The sequence below is a fragment of the Oncorhynchus mykiss genome, chromosome 22 (assembly GCF_057628025.1).
Source record: "Oncorhynchus mykiss isolate SJ-2025 chromosome 22, ASM5762802v1, whole genome shotgun sequence".
NCBI lineage: Eukaryota > Metazoa > Chordata > Actinopteri > Salmoniformes > Salmonidae > Oncorhynchus > Oncorhynchus mykiss.
Window position 1 is genome coordinate 16,070,702 of NC_143043.1, and position 15,213 is coordinate 16,085,914.

Genomic DNA, 15,213 nt, shown 5'->3' on the forward strand with positions numbered 1-15,213 from the left:
AATCACCCAACATCAGTGCCCAACGTGGCTGAATGGAAGTAGCAATGTGCAGCAATGTTCCAACATCCTCGTAGCAATGTTCCAACACCTAGTGGAAAGGCTTCCCAGAAGAGTTGAGGCTGTTATAGCAGCAAAGAGGGCGGGCTAAACTCCATATTAATGCCCATGATTTTGGAACGAGATGTTCGACGAGCAGATGCCCACATACTTTTGGTCATGTAGTGTATTTAGTATGATGATATTAAGAGACATAATACAGACCGAGAGAGACAGAGGCTGAGAGAGAGAGAGAGAGAGAGAGAGAGAGAGAGAGAGAGAGAGAGAGGGAGAGAGAGAGAGAGAGAGACAGCGCAGCTAAGAGAGAGACAGACAGAGTGGCTGAGAGAGAGACAGACAGAGACAGTGGCTGAGAGCAAGTAGGAAGAAGATAAAAAAAATAAGAGATAAAGAGATGGCAGATTGAAACAAGCATTCATACCACACGCCAACCCGTGATTCCTCATGTTCCTTTGATTCTAGCTGGCTTGTGTTAGCTTGCTACCTGGAAACTGTTCTGTCAGAGGAAGAGGCAGGCTACCAGAGACAGAAACCGTGGCAACAGGAACAGCAGCAACAGCAGTAGCTCATAACACAGGCCTAGTTTGAGATAGAGAAGCCACAGATAATGAAGGGAGTCAGATCCCCTAGTGGTCCCAGGCCTGAATCTGGCCAGGTTGCAGGATCAGAGCTGGCTATAGTGGCTACATGGGGGGGGGGGGGGGGGGGGGGGGGGTGTTGGCTGTACTCAGACCTAGCTGTCCTATCAGGCATCATCCATTGTCCATCCACCAGGATCCATCTGGAAAGCCAACAACAAGAGTTTTGTTCTGAGCCTCTTAGCACAGCACAGCTTGTTAGCCAGGCCTGCCTCAATCTTGGTGTTTGGCTTTCTTATTCACCAATGTGTGCTCAACCTTGTGCATTCACACACACGTAGCCCAAGATTTACACAATCATCATTTGCAGCCAATACTGGTCTGCAAAAAGACAGGCAGTCCCATAGGCTTCCTATCCAGCTTGTTAGGTACACCGCAGACTGTACTATGTCCTGGCCCAAATCACCCTCTGTGTCGCGCAAAACAAACAGCAGGGTCAGGAGAAGGTGGTTGGACTGCTGAAGACTTCCAGGTCCAGCTATGCCAATATTAGTTGATTGTCTGAGCCAGATGGCCCAGTACATTGTTGGAGGATTAGATGGTTTGTCTGTTACCAGTGTTGTAAAGGACAACCTTCCAGAGTTGGATTATGTTATGACCATCAGCACTCCAATTAGACCTGAAACAGATAGATCCCTTTCATCTTTGAAACAAGGGAGTGGACATTCAGTAAATGTTTTCATGGAAACTGCAAAATAGGTCAAGAACATGTGCTGTGTTCACAACAAATAAACTTGTTTTCAGCAGAATGAACTGTTATATGCACAAACATTAAAATTCCCATTACAGGACCAATGAGCACAGAGTACATGACGAATGGTAAACTTACCGATTGCTGTCGTGATTGAAGAGAGGTTGTTCGCTACGTCATGCAGCATCCTTCAAAAATAGGAGAAACTCAAATAAACAACAAACATCCTAAACAATCTTGTGCCTGCTTGAAAGCCTGAGACAACAACCTTCAAAGCAGCCATGAAGAGGACCTATTGTTTGATGAGGCAGAGGCCATATAATACAGTGCATTTTAAGTGACGACGTTGAAGTACCTCTGGATGGTGACTCATATCCCTGAGCCCAGAATACCTCACTACCATGGGCCAGAAACAAGATGAGAGGGAGAGAGAGAGAGAGATGTCTGGGCTTGCGTCTCCAACCTCTATGATTCAGTTGTGTTTGTGCCATGTTCTTTCTATCAATTCCTTTGATAAGGCATCAGGTTTGTGGTCCACTGGGACTGCCAATAGATGGAGTTGATTGGTGCTCCACTCAGGGCCTGAGAGAGAGAGAGGACGAGAGAAGACAAGACGAGAAAGAATGTAAAGCCCCAGCAGAACCAGTACCCCTCCACACCATTGACCTGCATGATGAGCACAGACCTGCAAAGTGCTTTCATTGTCCACCACTCCATCTCTCCCCATGTGGCGCTCTCCTCCCCCATATCTGATGTTCTCTGTTCATTCAGGGGAGATCAAAAAAGATGAAAGGAATGAAGGCAATCATGAACTTCATTCTTGGATGTTTCTGTGGAAAGATGGTTGTCCACTATGTTTTCTACGTCTCATGTTGATTTGAATTTGTTAGTCGTCAGTCCACTCAGATATGTGCGTGATTTCAAAACGACATTATTATTTTTTGAATGTTAAAAGAAGACTCCAGAAAACCATATACACCGTAATCAATATTTGCCGGTCACTGCTATACGTGCATTGCATACATGCGTCCTTTTTAATTCTGCTGCCGGCACTTCTTCACCCTTCTCTTTCATAAAAAAAAAAAAAACTATACAAAAGAGCTGGAGTAGAGGTACAACAGGCACATTCAGAGTCGGTTGGTTATTGTCCACAAAGGGTGTTGTGAGTCACCAGAACTCACCGTGTGGTGAGCACACACACACTAACCATAACAGCTTGTTTTGGACTCCTACTTTATAGGAACCTTCACATGGACAGCTAGCTAGCCAGGGGGAAATTGATATATTACGCAATCATCGGTTTCTGATGGCAGTCGTAGTGGTATGTCTTAGAGAGAGGCATTCTACCATCCACACAGTGCAGCCAGTGTGGTTTTTCTTCTTTGACTTAAAAAGTGCAGAGCTCCTGACTTTATTCGCAGGACTTTTGCCAATCACAATGTTTTGGTGATTATTTTCCAAGGATTAGGGGTATTTTTCCGGTAGATTGTAATAGCCTCTGTATATTCTAACCTCCTTTTAATCAGCGGGGAGAAGGAACAATCACTTCCATCACTGGGATATAGCCGCTCTCCCAGCCAAAGTGTGTTGCTTATTTATCCAGCGTCTCAGACTCCCCCAGTTTATTTTATCAGACTGAGTGAAATTCCAGTATTGGCTCCAATTCGGGAGGTACTAGGGGCTCGTCTTGCCCCCTTCTCTAAGCAAATGTGGACAGGGGAAAGGTGTATAGGGTTATGGGGGGGGGGGGGGTAAATGTACAGTTTTAACAGTGGAAATGTTTCAGACACTGAGAAATAGGATCTCTTAAAGAGTCGGTGACAGACACGTGCTGAAACGGGCCGGTAGTGAGAGACGCGGTGGTGGGGAACACCAATAGGGCTGACTAACGAGAGGATGTGAACAGTGGGAACCCTTAATTAAGCAGCATTACAAAGCCATGGGCCCGTGTGTTTACCTGCACGTATGTCATCAAACTCATACACCAGAGTAAATCAATGGCGGACCAACTCAAAGTATAACCATACACACACGCACACAGGCACGCACATAAAAAACAGCAGACGCGCTCACACACAGAATGATATTTGATCATGTATTATTCTACCTACATCAAAGGCTGGTTGTGTCAATTGATTTGCAGTATCGACTGGGGGGAGTGTAAATGAAGGGTTTGGGTCTACGGACTGGCACTGAAAAGGCCCCTAAGAGACTGGCACTGGTGGACCGATTGGTGCCGGATCTCTCACGTCTCACACACAGATGGAGGCTCCTCAGAGGTGGAATGGGAGAACCATCCTCCTTAGTTAATTTTTTTATTTTTAAAATAGTAAAACATTCAAAAAGTTATTATTTTTAGATAAAACTATATGAAAATGCATTCACGTCACAAAATAATTGATTAAAACACACTGTTTTGCTTTGACGGTCTACAGTAGCCTCAATAGCACTCTGTAGGGTAGAACCATGGTATAGCCAGAACACAGCCAGGAGACTCATTGTTCTCACACCCTTCCATAGACTTAAACAGTGATTATGACAACTTCCGGAGGAAGAAAAGTAACCAAGAAAAGTGTTAAATCAAAATATATTTTGTGATTGGGATTCTTCAAAGTAGCCACCCTTTGCACACTCTTAGCATTCTCTCAACCAGCTTCATGAAGTAGTCACCTGGAATGCATTTCAAATCAAATTGTATTTGTCACATGCACTGAATACAAAAGGTGTAGAACTTACAGTGGAATGCTTACCTACAAGCCCTTAACAATGAAGTAAATATTTAAAAAAAGGCTCATTCAATTAACCTGTGTGCCTTGTTAAATTATAATTTTTGGGAAGGTTTGAGCCAATTAGTTGTGTTGTGACAAGGAGGGGTGGTATAACTCAGAAATTACAACTAATGTGTTTGCTCATTGCCTTATTTCATAAAAATTGGCAATACATATATTTTTTTAAATCTTATAACTAACAATGGGTGATAAACCATTCAGTGCTCACCACCCATTTTCATTTTCTTCTTTCTTTGTCTTCTCAGTGAGATGGATTCACGGTCGGAAGCAGCTCATTGGGCCACTGATGTTCATATCAAGTCTCCAATTAATTTCTCCATCACGCTAATGTGCAGTATCGACTGGTACCGCTTTGATCTGTATTAGTTAAGGTTTCACTACGTTTGATCCCTCTCACCAAGACCTCACGGCAAGACCTCTACTGCCGGGCGGGTTACTTCTCAGCTCTTTGTTGCTGTCTCTGGTGTGTGTGTGTGTGTGTGGGGGGGGGCTGGTGTGTCTGGCTGTCTGTGGCCTTGCTGCCCTCAGGGACTGGTTACAAAGAGACTGAGCTCCTCATCTAGCTTTGTCTACCACTTTCACAGGCCATCAAAGTCAACCACAACACCCCATTAGTGGCCATTTGGGAGAAAACACATTTAAATAAATGAATGAATCCAATGTGGACAAACAGACATCATAACAACCATAACATTGTCTTAGCTATTAGTTAATACACCAGCTTAATAACCATAATGGTTGGTGTTACGAACCCAATAACTAGTCTACTAACATTGTGGTACTCGCTAAGTCTAGTGCTGTTAGGCCTAGTTACATGGTATGCAACCTGAATGAGCATGTATGTGAGAAATCAGCCAAGGGAGACAGCAACCTTACCTTGGTCCAAGGTCAGCTCTCTCTTGACCTCTTGGTCAGCCAGTTAAAGCAGATTATTATTTGTTCCGATGGTGACGAAACATACATATGTACAAAATTAGAAAAATATAAAAGGCACGCTCCTAAATAAAGACTCAAAAACAAATGAAAGGCCTCATTACCAGGAAATAAAACCAGCAGGCTCCCCAATCTGGCACTCTGACGTCCACCCTAATTGGCAGCACCTGATGTGCTTATCAAGCCTTGGCTCAGAAGCCAGACCTGGTTGCTGCCACCTGGGGATGGAGTGTGGAAATGTATCCTGGATAGTGTGTTTGTCTTTGTCCTAACACTAACCTTGCCCCCGTATCATAACAGTGGTAATCGGATCCCATATAAAATGCGTCTAATGTGTATTAATTGATAAGGAATTAATTTGTTTGTTAATGCAGGAAATAGCTGCTTTGCCTTTCAACAAATTGTTTTCCATTTCTCATTACGTGGTAATCCAGATAGCCTTTGTTTTACCATATTCTAATAAACACAGGTGATTTTTCCCTATCAAAGCACAACCAGAATTCTATTGTGATACATAGGGATCCACATGCTGTATTATAGATATTTATTTGTGTTAAATGTATTATGTCTTCCTTTATTTCATCAGGGAGTCCAATTGTGTACAGTATGTGTTTCTCTGTGCTAAACTCTAATGTTCATGTTAAATATCCTTTGTATCAGACACTGGAAAGCATCTGCTCGCCAACAGACCACTGTATTTGGTGGACTTGCATTGTACTGTCAAGTAGGTCTATTCTGATGAGAGGTTTGTTGCCCACACACAGTTATATCACATACAAAAACAACATGTGCTTTGTAAGGGGGACTAAATAGCCCACAGTGAATACAGTACAGAGTGAATACAGACACATTGTAAATGTATTGAATGAAGCAGATCATGGAAGACTATTTGTACTTTACATATCAATCCAAAGGCACAATAAGTGTCATCTTAACCCAGGATATCCAATGCCTGAAAATGTTCTGTAAGCATGAGAGTCGGAAACAACAGCATCAGAGTTACAGGCTAGAGCTAATATGACAGCAAGCAGACAGAAGAGGAAAGAGGATTGCTAAAGAAATAAATATTTAGATTTCTGTAACATTTCTAAAGAGCAAAAGTTCATCTAAATGTACTCATGCTTTAAAAAGAGATAGAAATGTCAAACCCAGTGAAAAAAACAAACGGGAGTAAATACCACTTAAGTCTCAGAGAAAGAAAGCAGCAGGTTTCCACAGCCATAGAAACAACTGTGAAAAATGCAATTCCACCGGCCTTTCTCCACTGAAGTGTCAGGGATTAGGGCACCAGAGGCACACAGGGCAACCCGCTGGTCCTACACTGCTCTCTCACAGGACCTGATATACAGGACCCATTTATATGCCGCCATTCCAAACGCCTGACTTATGGCCACACTGCCATTTTGGTGACATCTGCTAGGCATCCAGGAATCCGCTTAACCAACAACCTTTTTCTCCCTTCTTCTCATCCTGCTTTCTTTTCTTCTCTTCTCTTTAATTTCATTAAATCTGGATGGGATGACACGTCTCACCTTTTTCATCCTCCCCTGTGTGAAATTCTCTTTAGATATATTGAGGTTTGGGGGGAAAAAAACGGTTAAGAACCCAAACAGTGGCGACACCTACGGCGAGCGGAACAAGGGCGACCTTGTGTTTACATTTACGCGGAGCCACTACCCCACTGGGATATTGATGTGGTGTTACAGGCCTGGAGCTAGCCAGGCACAGAGAGCAAGAGAAAGGAGGCAAAGCGGTTCTCATCGTGCTTCGCCAAACCACTGGTCCACGGGACTCCAGGCTGCCCCCTTTTGTTCAGGTTGAGTAACAGTGTTTTGGATCTGTACACCTAATAAGAGTGTATCAGAGGGAACCAGTGACTCCCGACTTGACTGGAGAGAGAGGAGATTAGCTCTGTAGACATAGTGTAAAATGGATGCTTCCAAAGCTCGCTGAACGTGAAAGTGTGGGACAATTGTCTCGAAGAAAGGAGACAGGGGGTTGTGTGTGTGTGTGTGTGTGTGTGTGTGTGTGTGTGTGTGTGTGTGTGTGTGGATGTCTTTGACCCACTACATTCATCATCCCAGTGTTTTCCTTGTGCTTTAACAGCTTCTGTCCCTCTACTGACCCCACTGGTCAGACACAATATAGCATCACACAGATCTAGGAATCACTGCATTGATAGCCATATCTCTTCAACCATGTAATTATTGCTATGTACATACAGATGGATTAGCTATTTACACACAGATGGTGCCCTGCTAGCCTCATATCCTACAGATGGCATAGGGCTGCTACAGAGAAACCATTTTAGATACTTATTTTTGTGATATGATCCATATTTATTTGAGTTTACTAGAAAAAGATAACACAGATAAAAAAAAAAGGTTGTAGAAACAGATCGTAGATATGTTTACAGTTTTATTTCCAGATCACAGAGCTCGTCTTGAATTGCGTATTCAGTTCATGTACAGTACAAGTGCACAGTCAAACATACAGTATGTCTATTTATTCATGTTTTAAAGTGATTCAAAATATGGAAACATCACCCCATTTAAGTGTTCTGTGAACCATAAAAATGGATGCACAAGCAAGGCTTCTCCATATTAACTATTGATGTCTGGACTGTTGTGATGCTTCTATCTCTGCATGGCTCTGGTACTGTGAGGAATCAAAGAACTGGAATAAAAGTTACAGAGGACAAAATGAAATACATGGACATTTATTTGTTAGAAAATGCATTTGCCTGTTGTGGAGAGCATGTATCTCTGAAATAGACGTGGTTGCATTTCATCCTAGTGCTTCAGCATGGTACTAAAATGCTCTTAAAAGCTGTTAACACTATACAGACCATGGAGTAAATAACGTGTGGAAATAAAAGCTTTCTAAAAATACAATAGTACAAATAAATGAAATAGACTTTCCATTTGGCTGTTGTATTATTGATATGGGACAAAATAGTCCAGATGAAATAGTGGCTTTGAAGGACACATTGGGTCAAAACAATTCAAATATGCCAGGCACACAAGCAGCAACCCAGAACTTATAAGGCGTCTTTTCACTTCTCCCCTCATTTCCCTGTCTAAGAGTTATAAATAAGTAAATGTCTCTCTCTTGCAATGATAGAAATGTTGCTTCTGCGTTCTCCATATGGGCCAAGGGCATAGAAGTTCAGCTTTGTAGTGGATTCAAGCAACAAATAGCTTTCTTTTTTTTATTATTTTGTTATTGTTTTTGTTTTTACCACATTGTACTTAGTCAAAGGTATACTCACAAAATAATACATACAGTCATTTACCTCTTTGTGATGGTAAAACTCATATTCTACTCAGGCCGTTTGGATCAGGAAGGTGAGTAAACTACTCAAGGGCCCCCTGTCTGAATCTTTCATTTGTAAATGGACCTACACTGTAGTAGCGCCACAACTACAGATAGTACTACGTGTCATTACGTAGCCAGGATTTACCTGTCATTACAGGATAACAGCAATGGTAACTCATTGAATCTCTAAATCCACCAAAACATGGTTTGCCTTAGACACTTGAGAGCAGTCAGAACAACAACACGTGTCAGGTGGAGCCAACAGACTCACAGGTATATGGGTTCATGCTCAGTATTTGTAGCAACAAATACCCGTAGCAACAAGCTTTTATCCATGTTTTTTTTTTATCTGAGTATGTGCTCAATAGGAACATGAAAGTAAGATTATAAGCGTTTCTTTAAATTCTGTGGCATTCTGTGGGATGATTAAAAAATATATATATGAATTGACACGTTTTGTCTTAAAGGCAAGCATAAACTGTATGACCGATATATCTACTAATATCGTATTCATTAAGCCTGATTCTGCTGAAGAACTCTTATTTTAAATCCGTCCAAGATTATCATATTTAAAAAAAATAAAACAAATAAAAACATGTAATCAAACAACTCCAAAAACCAACTATTGCGGAAGACCACTCGTAGACATGGACACAATATCCTCTGTCATAATTTCCTTTCCCCAATCCCGCCTGTAGACCACCACTCTGCCCAAAGAGACTTTATACAAGGGTCAGGGTGTCAGGATTAAGTCTAGAAAATGGAGGGGGCAACCCTCCCTTTTAACCCCCCGCCCCCAACAGCTCATGTCCCCCTTCCATAAAGTCCACCAGCTGTTATCTTGTTCTAAACCCTGCTGAAGAGAAAGGGATCTACAAGGCCCGATCAGAAGATATGACTGTGGGGTTAGTGCGCCACCATCACGTACGGTTGAGGTAGATCGTGTACAGAAGGCTGGCGGAGTGTGTTCCACAGAAAACCAGATTTGAGATTCAAAAGGGCTAACACATCATCCGCCATTTTAGCCCTGTCAAACAAAGACACAACAAACACTTTCAGAGTGATTAAACACTCAATGAATGTACCGAGTTTGACGTCAAACTTTGCTGAAGGGGGAGAGCAGAGATAAAGGCAAGGTGTAGGGTAGATCAAGCACACATACTGTATGTGATGTGAAAGAATAAGTCAGTTGCAGACGCAAATATTGTTGTGCAGTGACTGGAGGGCTGACGGGCTGAATGGTCGGCTGGATGGACAATCCAAAAACTTGTGACAGGTTGGGGGCGAGGGAAACAGCCCGCGGGACAAACTAGTTGAGAGTTCAGGAGAGGGGCAGTATGGCAACGTCTGGAGAGAGGAGGGAACTGTTGTATCCTTCAGTCTAAACCCATGAGCAGTCACCATCCTCCTCATCATCTTCGTCATCAGCATCACCATTAATGAACTCCAGATGAACCCAAATGAAATTGGTTCATTTCACTTGGAGGTTTCTGGATTGTTGGATTGTTTGGCTTAATAGCCGAAACAGAGGAGGTGAATCTGCGGCCACGCTGACCTGAAATCACTTATTTTGGATTTGAACATGCACAATTCAAAAGGGACTCGCACATTTGAGCTATCTTTGATAACAGATGTATGGTAACAATTGAATAAAATCAGAGAGAAAAATTAGAACCTCGCACACTGCTATTGCTAGGATCACTGCTAAGATGTACGTTTCGGCCTCAATGCCTTCGGCAGTGCTTTATTTGAACATGCAGAAATGTTACACAGCAGAACAAGCGGAATCTTTGTCACAATCTGTTTTAATAATAATAATAATAATAATAATAATTATTATTATTATTATTATTATTATTATAGTAGTAGTAGTATTGTTATTATTGTTATTATGTACCACAGCCAGCACAATTGGCCCAGCGTGGTTCGGGTAAGGGGAGTGTTTGGCCAGGGTAGGCCGTCATTGTAAAATAAGAATTTGTTCTTTAACCGACTTGCCTTGTTAAATAAAGCTTAAATAAATAAAACTATTATTATTATTATTGTTAGTATTATTATTATTATGACATAGTTATACAGGTATTTGTATGGGGAATATTTAAAGCTTTACGTTGTTATCATATATTGAATGTTGCACTATACTTGGGAGACATTTTAAAGACATAAACTATATGCCTACACTTATTTTAAAAAATACAGAATTTCTACTGGCTTTCCAAAATGTACAGAATAAATAACAATTGATCATTTAAGAGAGGTGCATTTCAGTTTATTAGTATTGTTTGTGCACAATATTTTTTCACCTTTAACACGTGTATATAAAAAATATTAGATATAACAAGTGTTCCACTGGAATGTATGAGATAGTATGTTTTTGCATTATGTTTTTGACATAATATTGAACGTATGAATGAAATACAGGCCTACAGTACTTCATATAAAAAAAGATTTGCAAATGTAATCCTGTAAATCTAATTAATTAAATGATATTATCGTATTTCAGTGTCACAATACATTACTTTAACTAATCAATTATGAAATACATGTTCCATTGAACTCCACATGGCTTGACATATTTGACATAAATGTCTATGATATTTTAAAATGGCAAAAAATAGCAGCACATATTTTAAAGAAAAAAATAACTCATACATTCTGTTAGTAACTCCTATTATAGAGTGGTAGTTAGAACCCACTCCTGTTGATGTAGGGACCCAAGTGGAACGAGACCGGAGAACAACATGTGACACATATTCTTAATGTATTCCATATCTCACATTTCCATGCTTTGGCTGGAATCCCAGACCTCCTCACATGACCCTAACAACATAATTACACACAATTTACATCACATTCACTGTTGGCACTCATTCAAGACTTTAGAGGAAAACAAGTACACCAGACCTATCTCTTGTTTCTTCTCTAGTCATTGAACCCCTGCGACGAGAAATACCAGAGATATGATGAGATGAAATTTGAAATCCCGAAGAGCGATTAATTCATTCTCACACATGGGGGGCCAGGCAGGCAGGCATCAAAGCGGGGTCGGCTCCAATTTTGGTCCATTAATCTCCAAAATATGGACCCCATGCCTGAGCCAATGGGATGGCCAGATCTGACCGTCTCCTACTGATACATGGAGTTCATGTGGAGTTCATCATGGTGGCTGTGGCAACATGGAAGACTTTCCATCTGAACTCAGAATGCGTTCACAGTGGCCTAAAAACACCCGGTCTAAATGAGTGGCGGTAGTGATGAGGAAATAGAGTTAAACTAACAGAATGCTCTCCTCCACGTACAGCAAATGTTTTATTAGCTAATTTCTCAGTATTGTTTTTGATTTTCAGGAGGGTAAGGAAATGTAGACTATCAGAAAACACTTACTTATTTTACATTTGTCATAAAGGGATATGACCCTCAGTCTCACAAATGTTTCGCATTCTACCAAAAACTGTAAAATCCCCGTGGATTGATGAGGAATTGACAAATTGTATGGTTGAGAGGGATGAGGCAAACATATTGCAAATTGAGAAATCATGTGACTAAACTGAATAAGAAGGAAGAAGAAACTACACTATGAAACAAAGATACATGACATAAAGAATGATCGTAAAACGCTTTGGATTGAGTGTGGAAAAGGTGAAAAAAATATTGTTGTCTATCAACAATGATAAGCCACCGGGGTCTGACAACTTGGATGGAAAATTACTGAGGATAATAGCGGACGATATTGCCACTTCTATTTGCTATATTTTCAATTTAATCATACTAGAATGTGTGTGCCCCCAGGCATGGAGGGAAGCAAAAGTAATTCCGTTACCTAAGAATAGTAAAGCCCCCTTTACTGGCTCAAATACCCGACCAACCAGCCTGTTACCAACCCTTAGTAAACTTCTAGAAAAAATGGTGTTTGAGCAGATACAATGATATTTTACAGTAAACAAATTAACAACAAACTTTCAGCGTGCTTTCAGGGAAGGACATTCAACAAGCACAGCACTTACACAAGTGACTGATGATTGGCTGAGAGAAACTGAGGATAAAATATTTCTAAAACTTAAAAGCATTGTATTTGGGACAAATCATTCACTAAACCCTAGACCTCAACTAAATCTCGTAATAAATCATGTGGAAATTGAGCAAGATGAGGTGACTTAACTGTTTGGAGTAACCCTGGACTGTAAACTGTCATGGTCAAAACATATTGATACAACAGTAGCTAAGATGAGGAGAAGTCTGTCCATAATAAAGTGCTGCTCTATCTTCTTAACAACACGGTCAACAAGGCAGGTCCTACAGGCACTCGTTTTGTCACACCCGGACTACTGTTCAGGTGCCACAAAAACGGACTTAGGAAAATTGTCATTGTCTCAGAACAGGGCAGCACGGCTGGCCCTTGGATGTACACAGAGAGCTAATATTAATAATATGCATGTCAATCTCTCCTGGCTCAGAGTGGAGGAGAGATTGACTTCATCACTACTATTGACATGTTGATTGCACCAAGCTGTCTGTTTGAACTACTGGCGTACAGCTCGGACACCCATACATACCCCACAAGACATGCCTCAAGAGGTCCCTTCACAATCCCCAAGTCCAGAACAGACTATGGGAGGCGCACAGTACTACATAGAGCCATGGCTACATGGAATTCTATTCCTCATCAAGTAACTGATTGAGGAAAAAACAGATCAAAATACACCTTATGGAACGGAGGGGACTGTGAAGCAACACAAACATAGGCACAGTCAATAACATACACACACACACACACACACACACACACACACACACACACACACACGACAACATGCACACTATACACACCACACGTACACATGGATTTTGTACTGTAGATATGTGGTAGTGGTGGAGTAGGGGCCTGAGGGCACACAGTGTGTTGTGAAATCTGTGAAAGTATCGTAAAGTTTTTAACATTTTATAAACTGCCTTAATTTTGCTTGACCCCAGGAAGATTGGGATCCATATTAAATTGGGATCATATTAAATCAAAATTCATGAACCTATTTATGTGATATTCCATTGGAGTCTGCATCTGCCCTGCATCTGCCCTACAATGTGCATCTGCCCTGCTTCTGCATATGTGGCCATTGACTGGGACACTACTGCCATCAACAGGGCACTGAGCGTGTCCCGTGGCACAGTCCAACCCAAAATGAATCAAGCCTCGCATCCACAAACAGTTCATGTGAGTGTGTTCCGCAGTATGTACTACTATCCTCTGAGACTGACTTAGAATGACAGGAACTCTTGACCTCACACATGCTGCTCTAAACAGGACATAGAATCGGCAGCGGTGTGATGAATGTAGGACACTGCTTGTGCCCTGTCACTGTATGACAATGTGCCTGTTCTCTCCTCATCTCTCAATCTCCTCTGAGAGCATTAGAGTGATAATACTTTAGAGGCCACTGCCCGCTTCTAAACCTCTCCCTCTAGGCCTGCCGTGAACCTTTCACCCAACCATCATATCACAGAGAACAAGGGATTGGAAGGAAATAAATAGAATAGGCCATGGTGTAGGCCATGGTGTGGTGTTCTAGTACAGTACTCCCCTCATTTAGGTCAGATTAAAGAATGTAATTTTTGTATTTTTTATTAAAGTGTCAAAATCACTTCCTGTCCCAGCTGTTAGCAACAAATGGATTGAGACATGTTTGTCGTGTTTTATTTATGGTAGTCATGATTAAAGTGTCTGTGTGAATGTGTTCGTGAGTACGTGTGTGTTTGTGTGTGTGAGGGTGTGTTGCATGGATATGGGTGCGCCTGAGTAGAGTGTCTGTGCAACGAAAAGTAATGGTGCTGGTTTCAATGTGATGCGGTTTGCCAACAACGCTACCACTAAACAAACAGGCCATCAACACAAATGCCAAGGCCGACATTGATTTACAACGAAAACAATAAAAACAAATCACTTTCAACAGAAATTACAGAATTAATACAAACATCCCGAGTAAATTACAGACTCAATTGTCTCTGGGAGGCCATGCTTATGATATGAAAATCATTTGGTGTTGATTAGACCGCCGGGTTGTTCGATATAACGTTGCGTGCTTCGGTGGCTAAACTAAATACTGCTCAATCAAGGACCTGCGTGATATTTCAATAATGATCTAGGCCGGCGGAGATTGATTGAACCTCCATTGTTTTCACCATAAACTCTCTCATGATATCTCTATCAGGAGGACTGAACACAGAGTTGACAGAGAACCAGGCTGCTATGTAGGTTAGCTCTACAAAAAGTGCTTTAAGCCGAAAGAGAAATAAAGAAATAAAGTGTTTGGGGAGGTGAGTGCTCGGTCAGCTCGTCTGCACATCCCATCCAATGCCACAGTTGTGTCACATCTGAGGGTGGTCATTAGGCCGTTACTGATCTAATGTGTGCTGTCTACCGTACAAACTCGGAGCCAAACACGGGACACACAGAAACAGGCTCACAGTTTATTCCAATAGCTACTGTTGAGATCCAAATTTACCTCACACAATAATGCATGCCATTGTATCTTTAATTCATGTGAGAGAAAAAAATGTATGCATATTTGTTTCCTGCTAAGAAGTGTATATTAAATGCTTTGAAAGCCATCCCTGGGTAATTTGGGGAAACAATCCATAGATTTGAAAATGTTTGCTGCCATACAGATACACGAGACATAGCTCTTAGTTTTTTGCTAGAAGGAATATTAACATTTAAAATTCACCAAATTATAATGTCTTATTAACATACATTATTTAACATATACTGTGCCTTCAGAATGTATTCACACCC

At 41.3% G+C, this 15,213-nt stretch overlaps 1 long non-coding RNA gene across 1 annotated transcript; it reads right to left on the reverse strand.

The window, feature by feature from the left end:
* Positions 1-783: 783 nt before the first annotated feature.
* LOC110502113 (uncharacterized) lies at positions 784-5,240 on the reverse strand. The gene is made up of 5 exons (XR_002470293.3): positions 5,052-5,240; positions 2,072-2,145; positions 1,742-1,968; positions 1,525-1,574; positions 784-1,314 (listed from the first exon to the last, which is right to left on the reverse strand). It is a non-coding gene; the product is annotated as an uncharacterized LOC110502113 (long non-coding RNA).
* Between the last annotated feature and the right edge of the window lie 9,973 nt (positions 5,241-15,213).